The sequence below is a fragment of the Petaurus breviceps genome, unplaced genomic scaffold (assembly GCF_028583685.1).
Source record: "Petaurus breviceps papuanus isolate PSGF00001 unplaced genomic scaffold, PetGlider_PUasm1.0 91041, whole genome shotgun sequence".
Classification (NCBI taxonomy): domain Eukaryota; kingdom Metazoa; phylum Chordata; class Mammalia; order Diprotodontia; family Petauridae; genus Petaurus; species Petaurus breviceps.
The window spans coordinates 31,793,966-31,818,331 of record NW_027187400.1 but is presented as its reverse complement, the minus strand read 5'-3'; the positions used below and the strand labels follow the sequence as shown (position 1 = coordinate 31,818,331).

The 24,366-nt window shown below is 40.4% G+C and overlaps 1 protein-coding gene and 1 long non-coding RNA gene across 4 annotated transcripts in view; one reads left to right on the top strand and one right to left on the bottom strand.

The window, feature by feature from the left end:
• AJAP1 (adherens junctions associated protein 1) overlaps positions 1–24,366 on the top strand; it is a 269,873-nt gene that overhangs the window by 165,309 nt on the left and 80,198 nt on the right. The window lies entirely within an intron of this gene.
• Positions 3,109–24,366, bottom strand: part of LOC138153978 (uncharacterized) — a 24,789-nt gene continuing 3,531 nt past the window's right edge. The window contains exons 1-4 of one of the 2 annotated variants that reach the window (XR_011166520.1): positions 17,064–17,165; positions 11,778–11,886; positions 5,729–5,913; positions 3,109–4,161 (exon numbers count right to left, since the gene is read on the bottom strand). This is a non-coding gene — a long non-coding RNA (uncharacterized lncRNA). Of the gene's footprint in view, positions 4,162–5,728; positions 5,914–11,777; positions 11,887–17,063; positions 17,166–24,366 lie in introns of those variants that run through there. The other variant, XR_011166519.1, reaches the window with a different exon arrangement.

Below are 24,366 nucleotides of genomic sequence, written 5' to 3'. Positions count from 1 at the left end.
ATCTCTAAGAATGTCACATGAAATCTCTGATTCTTCTCTGAGCCTCACTCTCCTCATCTTTAAAATCAGGATAATAACAGCACCCACTTCTCAGGGCTGTGGTGAGGACAAATGAGAGAACCTTCGGAAGGCGTTCTCCACACTTTAAAGCACTAGATCCAGGCTGGTGATGGTGAGGATGATGAAGATGAAGGCGTTCCACTCAATGACCTCCAACGTCCCACCTAGTTCTGCATCAAAATCTTTTGTGATCCTCTGTTTTCCACAGTCAGAGGATCCAGCTAGGTCAGGGCCCTTGCAGCTCTAGACCAATGATTCTCTATTATGTAAAAAAACATTCAAAATAAAGGTTAAGCTTGGTGACCTCTCAGGTCTCTTTTGTCTCTAAATCTGTGATCCTTCTCTGGGCCCTAGTTTCCTCATCTGTAACTCTAGGGGAAGGATTGTTGTTGTTTTTTTTTCATCTCATTCTAAATCTATAAGCCTATTTCCTATGTTCTCTCAAGTGAGTAGGTTGAACTAGATGGCCTTTATGGTCCCTTCTCATTCTAAGACTTTCACTCTATACAGTAATCCTAAATGTTCTCCATGATAGAAAAGGCCTCTTGCCTTTTTCTGATAATGAGGCTTCTTTAAGACCAACTCCATCCCACCTGCCATCATCAAAAGGCACTCAACCCACTCTTGTTTATTTTGAACAAGTGTTAGAAAGCTGGCCTTCCTGTTGTGTCTGATTTCTGCCCAATCACAGATTTTCTATCATTTTCTACCCCTAATTGTGACTTGGCTCATTGATTTTTGCTGTCTTCTTCTATGATTTGGCATTGACTCCTACCTGTTATGTCCTATCTACCTTACTGAGTTTACCTGCTGAATTATCTTAACTACCTCTCTCTTTCTTGAGATGCCCCTTATGCTTCCTCTTTCTTTGACCTCACTGTGTTTCTCTAGTAGTAACCACATTCTAAGGGACCAGGGGCCTACCCAATACCACTGCAATTTTCTATCCCAAACTCCAACATTGTACTTTTCAAAATTCATGCCAAAGATTAAAATTTTGTTATGTTTTTTCTTTTCCTGTACCAAAAAAATCATTTTTTTCTGGTTATTGTTGCTTCAAGGAAAAATGAAAAGCAGTCCAATATCCTCACAGTCGGTGCCCGAGAGAGCAGGTGCAGATATTTCAGAAGCCAGGGCTTCCTCCACAACTCTTGACATTTGCAGTTTGAGAAAATAGATTCAGGGGAAAGCACACACACACACACACACACTCACACACACACATTCTCTGTCTCTCTCTCCCTCTCTCCCCCCTTTCCTTGAAACTTTTCATGTTTTAAGTGTTTACAAGGGAATGAAGGGATAGGGGAGAGAAAGATCAAGTTTTGAGAGAGAGAGAGAGAGAGAGAGAGAGAGAGAGAGAGAGAGAGAGAGAAGAGAGAGAGAGACTTTTGTTTCTAGCAGCAGAAAGGGCTCTGTGGTTGCTGCTTTCCTGGAAGGTAGAGAATCACTTGTGTTAATCCAGTTATCAGATATGGGCCAAGGGCCTCCTGGCTGTGTATCCTGCTGAAGGAACCATGGGCCTTGGAGCCTCTGTTTCTGGCCACATACCTGAAGAAAAGATGAATAACCCTCTTTAGCAGAAACACAGGCTACTGCTAAGCTATTTCCTGGAGCCCATCATTTATATCCCACACCTACAGAGTCAAACCTGGGAGATGGAGTTGCTTATTTATCATTCTTTCAGCAAGTATTTACTGTATGCTGTAGGGAAGGCCTAATGTTGGCTATGAATGGAGGCCAACACAAAAGAAATAGAGAGAATCCAGGCTGGGATATCAGGATCATAACTGTACAGGACCTGCAATGTAATGAATGTAATTGCTTCTTTTTACAAATGAGGACACTGAGGCACTAAGCAGTAAAATGAGTTGCCCAGGTTTCCACAGATAGCAAGCAACAGAATTGGGTTTTGAATTTGAACCCAGGTTTTTCCTGTCTCCTGTTCCAGCCCTTTATTCTGTACACTCCACAGGCCTTCCTCCAGGTAATGCTCCCACATCCTTTCCCTTAGCCAGACACTACGTAGCATTTTTAAGTAGCTTCAATGTCTCAGGTACTTTGCTATGACCTGCTTGTTGTCCTTCATTCTTGAGGAGGACCAAAATGGCATCACTACTCTAGAGTCAAGGTTCAGTGTGTCCAACTGTGGCTGAATAGACCGATATGAGATCGGAAGGCTCTACCATAGGTCAGACACCAATAGTCCACGTGGACATTTGGGGTGGATTCTCTAAATTTGTGCATCTCATGTTTCTTTTGAGCTGTCTCAATTCTGCTTTGCTCGTAGAGCACAGCACTTTCTCTGCTGTGGGCACACCATGCTGGGTGGTCCTGTGCCCGTGTCTCCCATGTCACAGAATCAATCCCAAAGTTCTTGAGAGAGATCTTGAGAGGGTCCTGGTATCGCTTCTTCTGACCACCATGTGAATTCTTGCCTTGTGTGAGTTCTTCAAAAATAGTCTTTTTGGCAAATGTATGTTCTGCATTTGAACAACGTGACCAGCCTGGCAGAGTTGTGCTCTCTGAAGCAGAGTTTGACTTCTTGGCAGTTTCGATCGATTAAGAACCTCAGTGTCTGGTATCTTAATCTGCCAGGTGATCTTCAGAATCTTCTTAAGACAATTCAAATGGAAGTGATTCAGTTTCCTGGCATGGTGCTGGTATACCGTCCAGGTTTCACAGGCATACAACAATGAGGTCAGCATCACAACTCAGACTCTGTAGACCTTCAGTTTGGTAGGTGGGCTAATACCTCTTCTCTCCCACATTGTCCTTTAAAGTCTCCCAAACACTGAGCTAGCTATGGCTATGTCTGAGTCAGACTCATTATCAACAATCCTTGCCCACAAGCAACTTCCATTCTACTTGGGGGTGGGGATGGGGAAATGTGTACACAAATAAGCAACAAATAGGCATTATTTACAAAATAATTCCAAAGTAAAGCTATGGGGACTTTAAGAACTAGAGGAATAATCCTTTTACATAATAATAATAATAACTAGTATTTCTATAAAGTTTTTTTATTTTTATTTAATTTTTCACTTATGGAATAAAATATTTCCATAACAAAGCATAATAAAAACAGTTTGCATATAAAATTGCAAATCTGTTATGAACAATTTTTCTGTTCTTTTAAAATATATAGTTTAGTTGTCATCTAAATTTCCTTTTTTTCTTTTTTTCCTACCCCTGTCTTAGAGATGGCTGCCATTAGACACAAACATGTACTACATATGTATGTGTGTATGTATAGACAGACAGATACACACATGCACATATATGTAAAATAATCCTATGCATACTTCTATTTAGCCATTCTTTCTCTGTTTTCAGATAGTGTCTTCCTTCATATGCCCTTTGTAGTTAATTTGGATATTTATAACAGTCAAAATGACTTATTCACTCAGAATTATTCTTAAAACAATATTACTGTTCTGGTATGCAATGTTCTCTTGGTTTTGCTCATTTCACTTTTCAATATTTCGTGAAGGTATCTTCATGTTTTTTCTAAGATCATTCAGCTCATCATTTTCCATAGCATAGTAGTATTCCATCATGATCATATACCACGACTTGTTTAGCCATTCCCCAATTGACAGGCATCCCCTCAATTTCCAGTTCTTCGCCATAACAAAGAGAGCTTCTATAAATATTTTAGAGCACGTAGTCTCTTTCTTCCTTTTTTCCCTAATATAAAGTTTTAAGTTTTACAAAGTTTTCTACAAATATTATTTAGTTTCATCCTCAGAACAATGCTGGGAGGTAGGTACTATTTTTATTCCCATTTTACAGATGAGGAAACTCAGAGGTTACATGACTTGCCCATAATCTCACAGCTAGTAATGTCTGAGGCCAAATTTGAACTCAAGTCTACCTGACTCTCTCTATTGCATCACCTTGTAGGAAATATCTGGCACTTGGGGGAGACTTGAAGGGAATTTGGGGTTCTGAGAGATGGAGATGGGGAGAGAATATTTTAGGTCTGGGTGCCATCCTTCATTGTTCTTTGGTTGTCTTCATCTTCTTTTCCAATTGCCCAGAGGTGTGATGGGATCCCATGATTTCCGAGTTGAAAGTGATTCTATTATATTTATATACCTAATTGAAAAAAAATAAAATTGTATTTAAAATAAAGGAAGAAAGGGACTGAGTCTAAACTTTCCAACCTGAGTATGAAAACAGCCTTCCCTACTACCTAACAAGTAGTCATCTAGCCTTTCATGAGGAGTTAGAGGTGGAAGGGACATCAGAGGTTATCTCCTCCAAACCCTTGATATTACAGTTGAGGAAACTGAAGGCAATAAAAGTTAAGTAATTTATTTGAGGTCTTATGATTAGTAAGAGTCTAAGATAGTATTTGGCCCCAGGTCCTCTGACTCTGGTGCCAGTGTTCTTTCCACCATATCACACTGCCTTTCCATAAATCAACAGGTATTGAGTAAACTTTTACTATGTTCCAGCAACTTGATTGAATCAGGCCTCAAATGATGGGGAACCTACCAATTCCCACCATTTTTGGAATAGCTCTGATTATTGGAACTTTTGGGGGGTAGAGGCATACATGCATGTGTGCATATGGACATTTGTGTATATGTGTGTGTGTGTGTGTGTGTGCGTGCATGTTTTCCCTATACTAAGCCTAAATTTGCCTCTTTTCAATTTCTACCTATCAACCCGATTGCTCCTCTTTGGAACCAAGTAGAATAAGCTTACTTTCCTTTCCTGACAACTTCAGATACTCAAAGGCAACTATCTTGTCTCCCGCCATATCTTTTCATTTCCAATTCTCTCAAGCAAAAACCGCCAAGTGAAGTAATATTTATAAAGTACTTAGCACAATACCTTAATAGTAGATGCTTAACAAATGCATATTCCCTCCCTTCCCCAAGGAGTCATCATAGGACCTAAACTGAGGCCCTTCACCCTCCTTGATGTCCTCTTCAACTTTTCAATATACTTTCTCCGAGTTGGAGCCCAGAATTGAGCACAACGCTATTGCCCGATTATTGCCCTTTTATTTCTGTACGCTCTCTTTCCCATAATGCAGTCTAATATCACAACAACGCTATTGCCCGATTATTGCCCTTTTATTTCTGTACGCTCTCTTTCCCATAATGCAGTCTAATATCACAACAACGCTATTGCCCGATTATTGCCCTTTTATTTCTGTGCGTTCTCTTTCCCATAATGCAGTCTAATATCACAATAACTTTCTTGGTTCCCATATTGTGCTGCTGACTCATGATGCCTTCGAAACCCACTAAAACTTCCAGACAGCTTTTATCTTGCTCTCCCCGTTCTGAATTTGTAGAGTTGATTTATTCCGTCACTCAGGCACTGTGCTAAGGGCTGGGAATACCAAGAAGGACAAAAAGACAGTTGTTCCCAGGAAGCACACGGTGTGATAGAGGAGACAACTTGCAAACCAAACAAAATATGCACAGGATAAACTGGAGGTGATCAGTCAAGAGAGTGAAGAAGCTAGTCTTGAGCAGGAGCAGGATGGGGATGGTAGCAAAAGAAAACTGCAGAGAATTGCCTTAGGAAAATGTGATGTTACAGGGAATGGCTTGCACAAAGGGATGGAAGCAAGTAATGGCAAGGAATCCAGTGTGTCTGAAAGGTAGATTGCAGAAAATGAAGTTACCTGAAAAAAGGTCCTTACCACACGTGGCCCAGGCAGGCTTCCAGCTGGGCTGTCCATTAGCTCTGGTAGGGATTTTGGTAGTAAGTAGGGTTGTGGGGACTTTCTTCAGGGGCTTTGTCATAAACACAGTGGGGTTCCCCAAAATGAAATGAAACAGATGGCGGAATTTTTTAAAAGACAATATCATGCTTGGGGATTTGAAGCTGAAAAAGAGAAATTGTACACATAGCAAATTCAGAGAAATATAGGAAGACATATGATATAAAAATGAAGAAAGCACAATTGGAAGAACAATGTGTTTGTGTGTGTGTGGGTGTGATGACCACGACTATGTAAACGAAATCAACACTGAAAGGTATCTACTCTCAGAATAACTCCAATGACTAATCTTCATCCCAGGTGTCCGGTGGTGATGTACATTTGCTACAGATGTGGTCAACTACAGGTACGGAATGTTGCATATTATCAGAAACAGTCACTCAGGATTAGATATATGAGAGAGAGAGAGAGAGAGAGAGAGAGAGAGAGAGAGAGAGAGAGAGAGAGAGAGAGAGAGAGAGAGAGAGAGAGATGATTTATTCATCACTTAATATGTTTCAGACATTCTGTTAAGCTCTGGGGATATAGATATAAACAAAAAGAAATTAGAAAGATAGTTCCTACCCTCCAAGAGCTCCCACTCGAATGGGAATAGACAACACATAAAAGAAAGATAAAAGGGGGGAAGGAGATACCCACATGGCACAAGGAAGAAAAGTCCAGAGAGTCAAGTGGGGTTAGGTTAAAAGCAAATATGATTGACCTAGACATTTTCTCAAATGGAAATTCTTCAGGGGAGTCATGGATGAATTATTGCTTGGTTTTGAGAGACACTGACTTATACTGCTCCCAGAAAGGATTTTTACTGAGAGAGATGCAAAGATGAGAAACACATGAGATAGTGGAAGCAAGCGCTGTTTCCTCAGTTCAAATTCTGGCTGACTCTGAAAGAGGCAATGATAGAGTTGGGTACCAGGAAGGTTGCTGGTCAGAGTTGTACTCTAAATTTGCACATCTTGCATTTCCTTTGAGCTGCTTCAATTCTGCTTTCCTGGGATGTGATGCTTTGATGTGGGCACTCCATGCTGAGCCATCCTGTGCCAATGTCTCCCATGTCACACAATTCCAAAGTTTTGTTGTGTTGTTGGAGTTTTTTTTTTTCTTTTGGAGGGGGGAAGGTAGGGCAATGGGGGTTAAGTGACTTGCCCAGCCTTTTGTTCCCAGGATCCACAAAACCATATCACCTGAGATAACTGCTTCTGGGACTAAAATGGGGCTAGGCCTAGAACATTGTTAAGAAAAACACAAACAAAACTAAAACAATTTTAAAAAATCTCTTTGAGTCCAGTGTCAGGCACTATGGCCCTGGCAAGTTTTTATTTCATAGAAAAATGATGGTGCATGACATTCAGAAAACAATTTTTATATAGGAAAGGACTAAAAGGAAGCAGCTATGTGCTAGGGTAAGAAGATTGCTGTACTTGGAATCAAGGAGACTTGAGTTCAAATCCTGCTTCAGACACTACAATTATGGGCTGTATGAGCCCTGGCAAGGCACTTAATTTGTCTGAGTCTCAGTTTTCTGATTCATAAAATGGCAATGATGATAATAATAACAATACCCATCTCAGAAAGTTTTTAGAAGGATCAATGAGATAAAATATATAATATGCTTTGTAAACCTAAAAGTACTAAATGAATGACAACTATTATGATGACTGTTTGGGAGTTTCAGGAAGAAAGGAGAGACCAGGGCCTACTTTTCCATAATGTAATCCTGGTAAGAGTCTAATCTTATAAGATTTTGGGCAGCTCACTTGACCTCTCTGAGACTCAGTTTTCTTTTCTGCTAAATAAGAATTTAGATCTAGAGCAGACTTTGAAAATCAGTGATATACTGGTAAATGTTTAATAACTGGCTCTCTAGGAAAAAAATGTATCAGGATACACTTTTAAGTTTAATCTGAATTATTAATGTATTCTCCATTCACTTTCTTAAGTCTAGAAAATCAACAAAACAATAAATCAAACCTGGATCTGTGGTTGCTGATTTCAGAGGAGTAAATTCTCACAATGAAAATTTAACAGTCAGCTCCTGAGAGCTGGTTCCAGCCAGTTTCAGCATACCTGTGTGCCTAATCTGATCCACACCCAGCATACCTGTGCATCTAGTCCAGTCCACTCTCAACACCCAACCAACTCATGTTATGGCTAACACACAGCAAGGAATGTAAGATCCCAGGATCACAGATTGAGATGATGGGACTTTCAAAGTTCATTTTTTTTCTAATCACCTCATTTATTGATCTCTTTCTTTTATGAGACTGAGTCTCTCTGTCTCATCCAAGCTGACAATATAAGAAGTCACTCGCAAACCAAATTCCACTACCAACTGTCAGAGTTTAGACCTGCTCTGTTTTTTGGTTTACCTTCTTCAGCATTGTGCTAGCCCTCCACTTCCAGGTGCTTACCATATTGGTGCTGGCCCTGCCTCAGTCTCCCCAGCAGCAGGGACTACAGGTGTGTGCTTCCCCACCCAGCCTAATCCCCTCATTTTAAGAAACTGTGCAATGAAGAAATGAACTGACTTGTCCAAGTTTTCTCAGGTAACAAGTATCAGATGATATTTGAATCATCGTCCTCTGCATATAAATCTAATTTCTGAGGTGGAAATTTCTTCCATGAATGCAGAAAATCAATTTGATTTGTCTAAGAGATTTACTTGGACATATTGAGAGTTTAAATAACTTCCCCATGTTCATACAACCAGTCTGTATCAGAGTTTGGACTTGAACCCAGGCCTTCTTAACTCTGAGGCTGTCTCTCCTGCCGCTATTCTGTGTACCCTCTCACACATGATAGAATTCATTGATATGTTTTGTAACATAGATTGTGCTTGTTGTCCTTCATTATCAAAGAGGACCAAAATGACATTATCATGCTAGAGTCAAGTTCCAGTGTTCCCGACGGTGGCTGATCAGACCAAAATGAGCTTGGAATGGTCAGGCACAAATAGTCCATGTGAACTTTTGGGTTGGATTCTCTAAATTTGCACATCTTGTATTTCCTTTGAGCTGTTTCAATTCTGCTTTTCTCATAGAGCGCAGCATCCTCTCTGATGTGGGCCCTCCATGCTGAGCCGTCCTGTGCCAAAGTCTCCCATGTCACAAATCAATTCCAAACGTTTTTTTGTTTGTGTTTATTTTTTTTTTTTCTTTATGGAGGGGTAAGGTAGGGCAATTGGGATTAAGTGACTTGACTCTCACATGGCTAGTTTTTATATTAAATGTCTAAGGCCAAATTTGACCTCAGGTCCTCCTGACTCCAGGGATAGTGCTCTATTCACTGCACCACCTAGCCACTCCGATTCCAAAGTTTTTGAGAGAGACCTTGAGGGTGTCATTGTATTGCTTCTTCTGACCGCCATGTGTAAGCTTGCCCTGCGAGAGTTCTCCTTAAAACAGCCATTTTGGCAAGCATGTTTTGCATTCAAACAATGTGGTCAGCCCATCCCAGTTGAACTCTCTGAAGTAGAGTTTGAATGCTTGGCGCTTTAGATCAAGTAAGAACCTCAGTGTCTGGTACCTCATCCTGCTGAGAGATCTTCAGCATCTTCCTCAGACAATTCAAATGGAAGTGATTCAGTTTCCTGGCATGGTGCTGGTAGACTGTCCAGGTGTCACAGGCATACAATGATGAGGTCAGCACCATGGCTCTGTAGACCTTCAGGTGGGTAGGCAGTCTAATACCTCTTCTCTCCCACCCCTTCCTTTGGAGTCTCCCAAACACTGAGCTAGCTCTGACAATGTGTGCATCAACCTCATTATCAATGTGGACATCCCTGGAAAGCACACTGCCAAAGTAAGTGAACTTACCACAGCATTCAGAACTTCTCCATTTGCTGAAACCAATGGTTCTATGTATGATCTCTGAGGTGGTGGCTCCTGGACCACCTGTGTTTTCTTGGTGTTGATCCTTAGACCCAAATTAGCACAAGGAGCAGAGAACTGACCCATACTTTGTTGCATCTCAGTTTCAGAAGCTGCATTGAGTGCACAATCAAACATCCCCCATACAACATAGATTGTAATATGTGAATGAAGGTGCTAAGCATTGTTTTAAATGGCAGAGATACAAATATAAAACCAGGACATTCCGTGACGTTAGGGAGGGCTGTTTGGGTTTGGCTGGTTTCAGGGATAGTGAGTAGAGGGGAATTAATTGGAAGGCCCTTTACAGTGGTGATGCCCATATTGGTTTGACTCTAGTTCCCAAGGTAGGGGCATGCTCCTTTCATGATGAATGGAAAAATTAAAAAGGTCTCATTGGAAGCAGGAAGGATGACAAGATAATGGCCAGCGTGTCATGTGAATCATGGCAGGCGGTGGCTACGTTAGCAGGGTCTTTCATACATTCACCAGATGCTAATATATATATATATATATATATATATATATATATATAAGCATGGGATCATTGATCTAGAATGGACCACTATAGCCATCTAATGCAACCTCATTGGTTTATAGTTGAAGAAACTGAGACCAAAAGAGGTTAAATGACTTTTCCAAGGTCATTCAGTTAGCCTCAGAGGTGGAATTTGAATCAAGGTCCTTTGATTTCAGAGCCAACATTTTGCAAGTGCCAACATTTCTAAAAGCTTAGCATTGCAGCCACATACATATATTCCCACATCTCTATAGGAGAAGACCCCATGCCCTATAGAGATAAAGTCATCTCTGAGAAAATGCCTTCATTCTGATAACTTTAGGATGAGGAAAGAGTGCTTGCTTCCCCTAATTATGCCATTCGGGCTTTCAAAGAGCTAAAACTTTTCTGGGAAATCTAGGGTACCCAAATAATTTATTAGCATAGTGAGAACCCCGAGAAGACCATTTCTACATGGGCCATCCATTGCTGCAAACAAGCGAGGAAATGTTGCCAGTGGTTTTTATCCTGTCCATTGAGTTGGTCAGATCAAAGATCAATGTTCCCTACTTCTAAGTGGTTTAGCAAAGTAATGAAAGAGGAGATAAAGACTTGGCCCTGTTACCAGGCTAGGCGGCATTTACATTCAGGTTCCAGGTGGTTGCTGGCTAGTTCTGTTAGTAAGAGCTAATGAGGCCAGAGTCAGAGGTTCATGTCCTATGAGGGAACATTAGCGCCATTCATTTCAGTGGCTGCATACTGTACCTCTGACTGTAGCTGGTTGATCTCCCTCCATCTGGAAGTGATCTGACCTACATCTGGTCTTACAGTGCTGTGTACTCCAATATCTCCATGTTATATTTTAATATTTCCATAGGCAAGTCATTTGCCTATGAGTCTCAGTGTCTTATCTGTAAAAATGGGCTGTACTATAGAGAATCGTAGAGTTTAAAGCTGCCAATTTCTGGAACACTAGGTCTGTCTAAGCCTTTCCTTATACCTGCTATTCTGAATGGCATTTCTGGAATCTTCAGAGTCCTTCAATAGGCCTGGACAGTATAGTTCTAGGGGGCACAAAAGACTTGTCTATTCCCTTCCCAAATATTTTCTCTTATTTGTCTGACCCACTACCCCAAATTCCTACTGTTAGGGATGAAACATTTAAGGGACCCATTAAAATGCATGCTATTTTGTAGAGAGAGAAAAATATAACTATTTCTGCTCCAATATGAGAAGTATGCATTTCATAGTTGGCAAGGACCTTATGTATCCTTTAGTCTGCCTCACTCTTTCAGCATAAAAGGAAACTGAGTTTCAAACAGGGAAAAATGACTTACCCACTGCCATATTCACCCTTCGAATTAGTAATAGAGCTGGGATTAGAACTCTCCCTGGGCAATGCTTTTTCCATGCATTTATTCGACAAAAAATGTCCATTATGCTTTGGAAGGCAAAAATACACGCATATATACATGTATGCACATATGCATATCTCTGTATGTGTATATATACATATATGCATGTATGTACTCCAGTTCAGACAAATCTCCCAGTGCCCACCTCATTCTCCCCAAATTGGCAAGTATATGTTTAAATATACCTTGCATGCATAAGTTGCATCTCCCTTATTAGAATATATGTTCCTTGAGGGCAGGTACTGTTTCTGCTTTGTCAGTTTTGTCTTTGTATTTCTGTTTGCCCAGTGGTGCCTGGAAGAAGGAGAGAGAGAATAGATAAATGCTCATTGTTTCAATGATTAGGTGGTTTTTGAGGGAAACCAGTTCCTATTCTCGTGAGATAAACACTGGAGGAATCAGGATGTCTTTGAGAAGAGGAGCTATTCTCAAATAGAAGTAGGGATGGACTTGGTCCTGCAGGAAGCTCCCTGCTTACTGGTCCATCCTCTGGGTTTCATGGTCCCTGAGTTCCTCAATTGGAGAGTTGGGCAGAATTAAGCAACTGCAGACACTGTTTCCAAGTTGTCTCTCTCTACCCTTTCTGAGCCTCGATTTACTTCTCTATAAGATAGATTTAATCATTTAATAAATTTTAAAGAGATATTGTGAAGAAAATACTCTAAAAATGTCAAAGTGCCATGGAAATGGAGTATAACTATTATCAGTTATTATTTTTATTATTATTAATTATTCCTGAGGCTTCCTTCCCTTTCCCCTCCCCAGAAGAGGAAGGGAAAGGTCGCTGTGACTTGTGCCATTTCTCAGAGCCTAAAGAAGATTCTAGCATTGTGATTTGTCTGTGTCCCTGCCAGAAATAGAACGTAACAAGTTCTTGCTCTGATTTCTGTGTTCAGAATTCTAGGGCAAGACGCCCTTATGAAATGTGGATCAAAGGAAATAGAAGGAGGGAGGGAGAAAGAGGCAAATAGCAGGGAGGGAGATAAGTAGGAGAGAGAGAGAGAAGGAGGGGGAGGGAGAGAAAGACAGGAGGAGAGGAGAGAGGAAGGGAAAAGAGAGAGAGAAAGAGGGAAGAGAGACAGAGATGGAGGGGAGGAGGGAGAGGAAGAGGAGGGAGGGAGGGGGAGAGACACAGAGAGAGAGAAAGAAAGAGAGACAGAGACAGAGGGGGAAAGAGAGAGAGGAAGAAAGGGGGAAAGAGAGAGAGAGAGAGAGACAGACAGACAGAGACAGAGAGAGACTAACAGAGAGAGAGAGAGAAGGAGGGGGGGTGATGCTGCATCAGTTCACATGAGGACTGTAAATCTTGCTTCTGAGTCCTTCCACTGTAGCTCCAATTAGCAACACTTTAGTTGATCACGTTTCAAGTATCAACTTTGCTTGGAAAAAGAAAAAAAAATGAAATTTGCAAAACACCCCTTCAGACATAGCAATTAAAATTCAAATACAGATGTGAAAATCCACCATTCCTCAGCACAGATTCAAGGATGAAAGGAATCCAGTTAGATCCCTTAATTTCCTTGCTGGAGGGAGTTAGGGGAAGGGAGGGGGAAAAGCCATTAGACACCCCCTGGAGAATGAGAAAATGGTTTGTTCTGCTCCCTGGAGTTAAGATTTCCACGTGGGCATTAAGCAGGGCTAGGCATATGTATAATTGTGTAGTAGGTAGACCGCCTCCCTGCTGCCACTTGAATAAAATACAAATGCTTCTGTTTGGCATTTAAAGCCCTTAACAATCTGGTTTCTACTTACCTTTGCAAATTTATTATACAACAGTCCCCTAGATGCACTTTACAATTTAGCCAAATTGACCTTCTTTCTATTTCTCACATGAATCTCACCCTCTCCTATCTCTGCACTTTGGACTCCCATGTTTGGAATGTTCTATTTCCTCACCTCTGCCTCTTAGAATCCGTACCTCCTCCCTCACCTCAGCTCAAAGACCATCTCTCCAGCGAGACCATTCCCACCTCTCCCACCCCCTTCCACTAGCTTGTTTCTTTTTTGCATATTTTTAATATGCTTATGTAGCTATGTGTTATTTCCCCCAGTATAGCATAATCCCCTTAACAAATGAGACTGTTTCAATTTGGTCTTTGTATCCAGGGAATCTGACACAGTCCAGAGCACGAGAAAGGGACTAAATAAATACTTTTTGATAGATTGATTCTTACCATTCAACAGACACACACATTCATCCATCCAATGCTCTCTCCCTTCTCATAGAGTGCCGCAAGTAGAAAGGATCCCACTGACCATCCATACTAAAGAAGCACACTTTCCCAAACATTTCTTACTGGAGGTCACCCTAACTTTTCTTGATGTTTTCCGGTAAAACCTACAACCTCCCAAGGCAGGCCATTACAATATCATATGCTCATAGATTTAGCATTGGAAGGGACCTTCAAGGCTATTGGGTCCAATCCCTACATTTTACAAATGAGGATATAGAGGCACACCAAGACCAAATGACTTGTTCAGGGTCATACAGCTACTAGGTGTCTGAGGCAGGATTTGAACTCAGCTTTCATGACTCTATCCATAATATCATTTAACTGCTTTTATTGTTTTGTCATTTAGTCACTTAACAGTTGTGTCTGTCTCTGTGATCGCTTTTGGTATTTTCTTGGCAAGGATCCTGGAATGGTTTGTCATTTCCATTTCTAGCTAATTTTACCAGATGAGGAAACTGAGGCAAATAGGATTAAGTTACTTGTCCAAGATCACACAACTAGTAAATGTCTGAGGCCGCATTTAAACTCAGGAAGATGAGACTTCCTGACTCCATATCCAGAGCTCTGTCCCCTATGCCACCCAGATGGCCCTGCTTTCAGAGCAGGTATAATGTTTAGTATTTGATTTAGGGTTTGATAACATCAAGCCTAAATTTGTCCCTTTCTAACTTCTACCTATTATTTCTAATTCTACCTGTTGGGCATTTAAAAAAAAGGCATCTTGTGCATTTTCACTGGCTATTCCTCATGTCTAGAATGCTATCCTCCCTTGTTCTTTTTTCCTGGCTTCCTTCAAGTTTTAGCTAAAATCTCGCCTTCTGCACGGAGTCATTCCCCCTTAATACTAGTCTCTTCCCTCTGAAATCATGTCCAAAGAAATCATCTCAATATATATTGTACACACAGTTATTCCTATGCTGTTGACTTTGAGTTCCTTGAGGGGAGGGGCTGTGTGTTTGCCTTTTTTCCTGTCCCCAGTGTTTAGCATAGTGCCCAGACCATGGTAAATAAGAAATACTTGTTGACTGTTTCTTGTAAGTCATTCAAATACTAAAAAACAAACAAACAAATGAAAAAACAAACAGATCTCATGGAGCCTACTGTTTTCTCTTCTCAAGCTTAAGCATCTCTGTTTTCTTCAGTTTATTCTCATGTGATCTCATCTCTAGACTTTTCCACAACCTTGGTTTCCCTCCTGTGGACATCTTAGTTTATTGATCTGCCAATCAATAAAAAAGCATAAAGTTCCAAACATTCTGTTAGTTATTAGGGATCAAAAGAAAAAATGAAAAAAAATCTCATCCTCAATGAGAAAACAGTCTTTAATAGCAGATGGCAGTCACAAATCTATACAAAGAAGAATCCAAATATATATATATATATATATGTAATTTTTAGACTGGACACATGATTTAATCAGCATAGGAATCTCTAGGTGAGAGACTTCCTCTGCTAATTTAGATCAGTATCTTCTCTGTAAGTTATAGTCTTAGAAAGTTACCTGGGTCACTGAAAAGAAAAAAAAAACAACTTTTCATGGCTCACATAGCCTGTATATTACAGAGACAGGATTCCATACCAAGATTTCCCTATTGCATGAACAGCTCTCCATCTACCACACTGTGCTAATGCTTTATAAGTAACAAAATGTCTAAAAAACAATACAAAAAGTAATTTGGGGACTACTAGATTTTGGAAGGGGGAGAGTTACCAAGGGCTTCATGTTAGTGTACTTTCTAAAATGTGGTACCAAGAAGAGAACACATTACTCAAACATGGTCTGTACAGATAAGGCAATGAACTATGGGACCATTCCTTTCAGTCATTTTTTTTAGTTGTGTCTGACTCTTTGTGACCCCATTTGGTATTTTCTTGCCAAAGATACTAGAGTTGTTTGTCATTTCCCTCTCCAGCTCATTTTACAGATGAAGAAATTAAGGCAAATAGGGTTAAGTGACTCATCCAGGATCACACTATGGAACTATCTCTTACCTACTCTTACTACAGAACTGTTGTCAAAACCAGTTTCTAAGTTCGGTAGCATCATAGATTTAGTACTGGAATGGACCTTAGAGGAGAAATGTGTTTAACTCCAGCATTTTACTGATGAGGAAACTGAGGCAGACATTACTTAAATGACTTGTCCAAGGTCCTAAAGCTAATACATGCCTGGGACAGATTTGAATTCAAGTCTATCATGACTTCATGTCCAATGCTTTAACTCCTATCCCTTTTAGCTGCCTGCTGGAAAGAATCTTAAATCATAAAATCAGATAATATCAGAACTGCTTCTTTCCCATGATTTTACAGCTCAGTAGAATGAATACTTTAAAGGGGTAGTGACTTGTCCAAGGTCACAGAGCTAGTTAGTGAATGTGTTAACCCAGGGCTTCTAATTCCAACCTAGAATCCTTTCTATTAAAATAGGCTATATCTTTAGTCATTAATACATGAGTTTTTAGTCATTGTCTTTGCTCTCTAGTGCTATTTAAGCTTGGTCTGCAGTGGTATTATAAGAGGCATTAGCCCCCTCTGAAAGGCATTTCTAGCATCAGAGAATGTTGGAGGAGATTGTAGAGAGCAGGGATGCTTGCTGCGAATCCCTGAAATCAGTGCACCAGAGGGGACTGCTTCTGTAGTCAAATAAAATCAGACCTAAAACTGTTAGGTCTTTCTCAAATCTCTTCTGCAGTATAGAAACCTAGCAAGTTTTCAACCAGATAAATTATACAACATTCAGATATCTGACCTTCAGAGCAGCTTGTATAAGTAGGTATAGGATGAGAATGCCTACTTTTAGGTAGGCAAAGATGGGAATGAAGGGCATATATGGTTTGAGAATTTCACAAAGAATAAAAACACAGTGAACCGACAATAGGGGTCACTTTTCTTACATCTAATTATGGAAGGCATCAAATCTTATCCTATCTGAATGATCAATGATGAATCTTTGAGCCTCAGTTTCCTCATCTGTAAAAACAAGGGGTTGGATTAAGATAAACTATGCAGTTCCTTCTAACTCTAAAGTTCAATGATCTGGCTTAACCATTTGGGGTTCATATATTCCCTCTGACCTTACCAGCTGGGGGAGGAGAGGAAAGTCACTTAACTAACCTCCTGAAGCTGATAGTACCTGCCTCACAGAGATGTTGTAAAGTGCTGCTGAGGTAGGCTTTGGAGAGGATTCAGCAAACTTTAAAGCACCAGATTTGTTTTCATCATTGCCATCAACTTTACCTAACACAAGTCCCATTAGCATCTTCTCCAAACATTCTTTCACTCAGTCGCTTTCAGTAGTGTCCTACTCTTCGTGACTCCATTTGGGTGGCACACCAGATCTGCAATCAGAAAGGTTCATTTTCCTGAGTCTCGGACATTTACTAGTTGTATGATCCTGGGCAAGTCACTTTACCCTATTTGCCTCACTTTCCTCATATGTAAAATGAGGTAGAGAAGGAAATGGCAAATCATTCCAATATCTTTGACATGAATACCCCAAATGGAGTCATGAGGTGTAGGGTGGGACTGAAAATGACTGAACAACTACAACAATAATGAAGTATAAGCTAGCTTCACCAGCTCTTGCTCTTGTACTTTCAAATTCCTAAAAAAAAGCAAACAACAACAACAACAACAAAACAAACAACAAAAAATCCCCAATACTTTAAGCAAAAGCAAATTTGAAAACTACTCTCTTAGAGAAAACCTTGACTATCATCATGGTTAAATAACTGGCCAATAGTCACACAGTTCATAATTAGGATCGGAGACATGGTTTGATCTTAAGCCTTACTGAGCCCAAGCCCAACTTTCTCTATATTATACTATGTGACCCAGCACACATTTAATGAATATCTGTTGTTGGATTGAATGGTTGGTGACTGCAACTGTTACATTCATTACATCTGAGAAGTGGCTGCCTTCCAAGGGTGACAGAATTGAAACCAGGAGATGCAGGTGGTAACAGCAGATTGGAATCTCCAGTAGGAAAAGCTGTCCTCAAGGACAAGCTCCATCTGCAAGTGCTATTGCATTCACCTACCTCAAAAGAGGTATGTGAAGAGAAGGTGAGATCGGGAGCCATTAATTTGGAAACACAAAATCAATATGTGTCTTTACTTCCTGGGCAATCACCCATCAGAAAGATGGTTTCTGGAAGAACAAGGTCAATGTCATTGGTGTGAAAACTCAATGCAGCCTCTCAAAAATGCAGTTTCCCAGTGGGACAAATGATCTTCCCTGCTAGATTGTCTTGAAATTGGATTTTGTTGTTCTTATAGGTATTTAAAAAAAATTACAGATGTGATAGGATTCATCTAGTCTCTAGATTTCAACAGAGCTGGGTGGGGGTGGGGAGTGGGGAGTGAGACCTGGAGAAAGAAATGATCTGTCTAAGGCTACTTCAGACACCATAACAGACTCATTTGCCTGAAATTGTACTTCTGTCTCTCCTGTGGGTGGTAATTTTTTTTAACTTCCTGCTATTTTGCCCTCTCTGACAAAAGAAAAAAAGGGAAAAGATCTGCAGAATGAAGATGAAATCTCCTGACTCCTAGTCCCATGTCATATAATAATAGCTAGCATATATTTATACAGTATTTTTAAGTTTATAAAGTGTATTTCCATATGCTATCTCATTTGATCCTCCCTAGAACCCTGTGAGGTAGGTGCTATTATTATACCTATTTCAAAGATAAGGAATTTGAGGCTTAGAGAGATAATAAGAACTTTCCCAGGAGCACACAGCTAGTTACTGTCTGAGGAAGAATTTGAACTCAGGTCTTCCTGATGACAATTCTAGCCTTCTAGTCTGACAGTTCTTTGTTTTTCTTTGTTATACATTGTACCATGTATAACATTGCTAAGAATTCTGTAATGAAACAACACGTAAGAGGGGAAAATGTGTTTTTGTTGGATTTGGACACTATGATCTGAATTCAAATCTCAGCTCTAAGGTGCATTAGCTTTGTGCCCATGAACATGTTATCTGATCTCTGTGAATTTCAAGGTACTGGCTAAAGTTCCAAATTACAGAGTAAGTGTTATCTGTTTGAATAGACTGAATTTTTAAACCAAGAGTCTTGTTATGTATCATAGATGAGACTCAAACCTAAGAAGTGTGGTGAAAAGGACACTGGCAGTGGAACCAGAGGATCTGCCCTCAAAATGTAACAAATCACTGCAGGTTGCAGTTAGTTATCCACTTATATCCTAACCACTTGGGTAGGTAGTGCAGTGAATACAGTTCCAGGCTTGGAGTCAGGAAGATCTGAGTTCAAATCTAGCCTTAGACACTGTGTACCTCTAGACAAGTTGTTTTACCCTGTTTGACTCAGCTTCCTCATCTTTAAAGTGAGCTGGAGAAGGAAATGGCAAATCACTCCAGTACCTTTGCCAAGAAAGCCACAAATGGGCTCGGGAAAGTCAGACATGACTGAAAAACAATGAAATCGTGTAATAAGACATGACCTAGTGATGAGAGTCATACATGAGAAACTTACTGTACAAGCAGATCACAAACCCCCTTACTATAAATGCAGACCTCCAAAGAGCCCTGGCATTCATAATACAACATATAGAATATATAGCCATAGATATATACATGTACACATAGTGTACAACCATAGACACATGCATACAATAGATCCATGGATAAATACATTCACACATAGCGTGTATACATATGCAAATGCACACATACATAAGCACCTACTGGGTGCTAGCCACTGTGGTAAGTACTGGGGATATGAAGAAAGGTGGTCAGTTTGGGGAGAGAAAGGTGCAAAGACAATTTCATGTGTGCAGAAGAGCAAGAGGCTCAGTATGATTGAATTTCTTGCCCAATCTGGTTTTTTGGTAAATGAACCAAATAAAAAAATCCATTCCTTTTGAATGGTTTGACTAGTTTTTTTTTTCCTTGTTATTTTTTTTTTCTGTGAATCTGTTACATCCCAGGTGTTGATCATTTCTGAGTTTTGTAAGACATTCTTAGTTCTTAGAATTATAAAAATGTTGGCCTAGGAAATGAGCTATGACCAGTTGGGAATAGTGTCACTTGCTAAGAACTCAGGAGAAGTAAACTTGGCTTTTCCCTCATGTTTCAGAAATTTGGATGGGCCATGACAGTACTCTGGTCCTTTCTGTTGCCTTATCTGGATTCCATATCACTCAACTCAAGGCTAATCCCACACTACACATTAAATGCCCATTGTGAACTCATAGAGGTGCCCCATAATGTTTGGAAGTGTCTTTTAACCAGAAGCCCTCCTATAATATCCCAGGATTACCTATATTTTCTAGTCCAATCTCTGGACAGCATCTCTCCATCCCGAGAATGAAGGATGGCCCAATGAAAGGCCCACTGGAAGTTGAAAACCTAGTTTTGATTCCAGCCTCCTGGAATATCATATTTTTCTCTTTTTGGGGGGGTATTAACTGGAAGTCTCATTCCTTCCTTGATAGCTTTCCAGGGAAATAAGTCAAAAAGTTAATTTGATTTTGAACAGATTCTTAAATCAGTTCTCAAGAGGCAGAGATCAATTTGCATTTCATCTTTTCTTAGTCATCTTGGCTGGTATTTCACACTCAGAGATGGTATTTTTCATGTTCTCTCACTGCAGAGAAATGACCCTTACAGCATAGTTTAAAAAAAACAATAACAACAGAAAAGAAAAGCATCTGAGCAGGGTTAGGAAGCAGCAGGTTCTCTGTTTACTTCTGCAGGGTTTCTGTTCACCAAACATGTGTCATCGTATCCCATTGAAAGAGATTCATTGCAATAAGATTTCTCTATCATTCTCTGGCATTTCCCTGTCAAGAATCACTATCTGAAATTCAGCAACACTGGATCATAAATTTTGAGCCAGAAGAGATCTGGGAGGGCATCAGTGCCAACACCCTTATTTTTATAGATGACAGATTTTGTTGTTGTTCAGTCATTTTTTAGTCAGGTCTGACTCTGTGACCTCATTTGGGATTTTCTTGGCAAAGATACTAGAGCACTTTGCCACTTCCTTCTCCAACTTGTTTTATACGTAAGGGAAACTGAGGCAAACAGGGTCAAGTGACTTGCCCAGGGTCATCTAGTTAGTAATTTTCTGAGGCCACATTTATATTCAGCTCTTCCTGACTCTCGACCTGGCCCTATCCATTGCACCACCTAGCTGCCTCACAAATGAGGAAACTGAAGTATAAATGGATTAAATTACTTTCCCGAAATCACACAGGTGTGAGAGTCAGGTTTTGAATCCAGATCCTTTGATTCCCAGTCTAGTACATTTTCTGCACTCTTAATATCTCAATATATGGATTAGAAAATGGAGGCACAAATAGCTCACCCAAGCTCACAGTGTCATAGAAATAGAGCTGGAAGGCCATCTAGTCTAGCCTATTCATTTTACATATGGGGAAACAGAGGCTAGGGGAGTTAAGTGTTTTGGCCAGGGTCCTACAAGAGTGAATGCTACAGGTGGCTCTTCTCACTCCAAAAACAAGTGGTCTTTTCCACTATTCCACAACTAACTCTAGTAAGTGGCAAAAAAAGAAGTTGAACGCTGGAGACTGACTTCACTAGCACTGATTCCCCTTCAACAGACCTTATCTCCAGTAGGGAAAGGATTCATGACATGTGATTCTATCTTAGACCAAAAGGAATAACTTTATTTCAGTGAGCCCTTCTCATTGGCAGCTCATCAGGGTGAGAACTGAATGAGAGTCATAAACTTAGAGCTGAAAGGCACTTTAGACCCAAAGCCATTCACTTTGCAGATAAGGAAACAAAAGAATAGATACATCAAATGACTTACCCAGGGTCATATAGTTAGAAAGTGGCAGGATTTTAATTTCATTCTTAATGACTCTGTAGCCAGTGCTGTATTGATCTACCATATACTAGACATGGAATAAGGAAGACCTGAATTCAAATCTAACCTCAGAGTCTTACTGATGCTGAACAAGTCACTTGATGGCTGCCAGCCCCAGTTTCCTTATCTGTAAAATGGGAATAATTATAGAACCTTTCTCTCAGGATTGTTGTGAGGTGATAATTGTAAAGCACTCCCCAAACTTTAAAGCTAATGACGATGATGATGATGATGATGATGATGATGATGATGATGTTATCACCATCGTTATCCTCATCATCATTACATCCTTTGTAGACTTTACAAGTGCCATGTCCTTTACAAGCAATGAAGGTCAGCTAGATTTTCTCTTTTGAAACATAGAAAAGAAAGCACCAAAGGCCTGCTGGCCATGGTGGTCAGAGGGCCTGTGCATTAAGAAGGAACGTTCTGGGGCGGCCAGGTAGCACAGCGAGTAAGAGCACCAGCTCCAGGGTTGAGAAGACCTGGAGATCGAATCCCGGGGTCAGACACTTAGCACCTACCCAGAAACACCTGGCCATGTCATCTTGAGCAAGTTACTTAACCCCAATTGCTTAGGGGCGGCCACGTGGCTCAGCGAGTAAGAGCACTGGCTCCAGTGTCGGGATGACCTGGATCAAATCCGGGCTCAGATACTCAGCACCACACCCAGAAATAACTGGCCGTGTAACCTTGAGCAAGTTACTTAACCCCTATTACTTTAAAAAAAAGAAGAAGAAGAAGGAACGTTTTTCAAGTGAAGTCTTTTTGGGCCAGATCTTTCATGAATCTACTTGAGACTTTAGACAGATACTTCTTAGTATGAACTTTTCTAAGCAGGAAAGAAAAGCTGGAAAATATTTATGATCATCTTGCTATGTATTTCCATACCAGGTGATGATGATTTAAAAAAAATGTATTTGTGCGAGTAGAGAGGGGAACAGAAACTCTCCCATCTTATCTACATTGATGAAATGAACATCTGTCCAAATAAATCCTGGTATATTAAAATGTGTGGAGCTGTAAGGGATCTCAGAGGGCAAATGGTCTGTTGCCTTCTCTCTATTTTCCACCTGAAGTCATTGAGGCTGAGGGGGTTTAACTAGCATCACAGGCAGGGCTTGACTCCCAATCTCCAAATGCTGAGCCAGTGTGCTTTTTCTTCAGAACCAAGGATTCCAACTCAGTCATAGCAGAGCCTATTCTTTAAGGTTCTCATTTGTCTAGGACTTCTCTATGTGAATTTGGAGCCCCTCCTAAAAACTGCTTATTCTTTTTGAGGAATATTGGGTGAAAATAAGGATCTCTACCCGAATTTAACTGAATGAATATTTATTAAATACCTATTATTTGCAAAGGCCCTGTAATAGGCACTGGGGAGGTACAGATGAAATGTTAGGTTGGCCGTTCCTCAATATGTTCTGTTACATATTGGTGTTGGAGGCATATGACATGCAGAGATAAGTACGATGCCTTGGGTGTTTCTCTCTGTCTATCTGTCTCTGCCTCTCTCTGTCTCTGTCTCTGTGTCTCTCTCTGTCTCTGTCTCTCTCTGTCTCTGTCTCTGTCTGTCTCTGTCTCTGTCTCTGTCTCTCTCTGTCTCTGTCTGTCTGTCTGTCTCTCTCTCTCTCTCTCTGTTTCTCTCTCTCTGTCTCTCTCTCTCTCTCATTCCATAGAATTTAAATGGCCAAGAACTAGTTTTCCCTAAAGGACTGTTTATATGGAATTTGTGGCCAGAGGACCTAGATTTTAACTACTGCCATGGTACTTACAACCAGTGTGAGCCTGGGCAAATCAATTAAAGTCTTAGGCCTCACTTTCATCTTGTACAAAATGAAAGATCTAAGTGACCCCTAAAATGTCTTATAGCTCTAAATCAATGATTATCCAGACAAATGCACTTATTTTATGGATAAGGAAATGGGGGCCAAGGGAGGTTATGAGACTTGAGATAATAGATCAAGAATTAGAAGGAACGGTAGAGGCCATCTTACATTTCAGGAAAGGAAAGTGAGACCCAGAAAGGTTCAGGGAATTGCCTGCAGTTACACAGCTTGCAAATTTCAAAGTCTAGAGTTCAACCTTGGTCTTTTGACCCCATAGAAATGATTCAATCTGATGTACTGCACTGCCATTTTGGGGGTATGGGGGGCACTATCTTATATCTCAACTTCCTGTTTTTCAGCAGTCTTTTTTCCCACAATAGATATATTCTCCACCTACTCACTCACTCAAATCCAGACCTTAACTACTAAATGCTCTGGCTTCAGGGAGTGACTTGTAAATTGAAGGCTGGGGTGGTTTAACCCAGTCAGGAGAGGAGGCCTCTCCAGTAACAACTCCTGACTTACATACTCAGAATTGATTGGGAAATAATTGGCCTTCTGACTTCACTAATGCTTTCACAACTGCTCTGCTCTGATGATATAATTGTAAGGGAAAGGAAGGCAGCAACTTTATCTGGACTATTAGAGAGAGAACTCTCCAGACTTCCAGTGTAATTCAGAGCTGGCAGGTTGAAGTCATTAGGTATTGTTATTATTGGTGAGGAAGCTGGGATTTGTAAAGAAAAGGTGAGTAAATGAAAATGGTTAGAACTGAGGGAAAGGGAAAGAGAGGGAGAGAGAAAGGGAGAGAGAGAGAGAGAGAGAGAGAGAGAGAGAGAGAGAGAGAGAGAG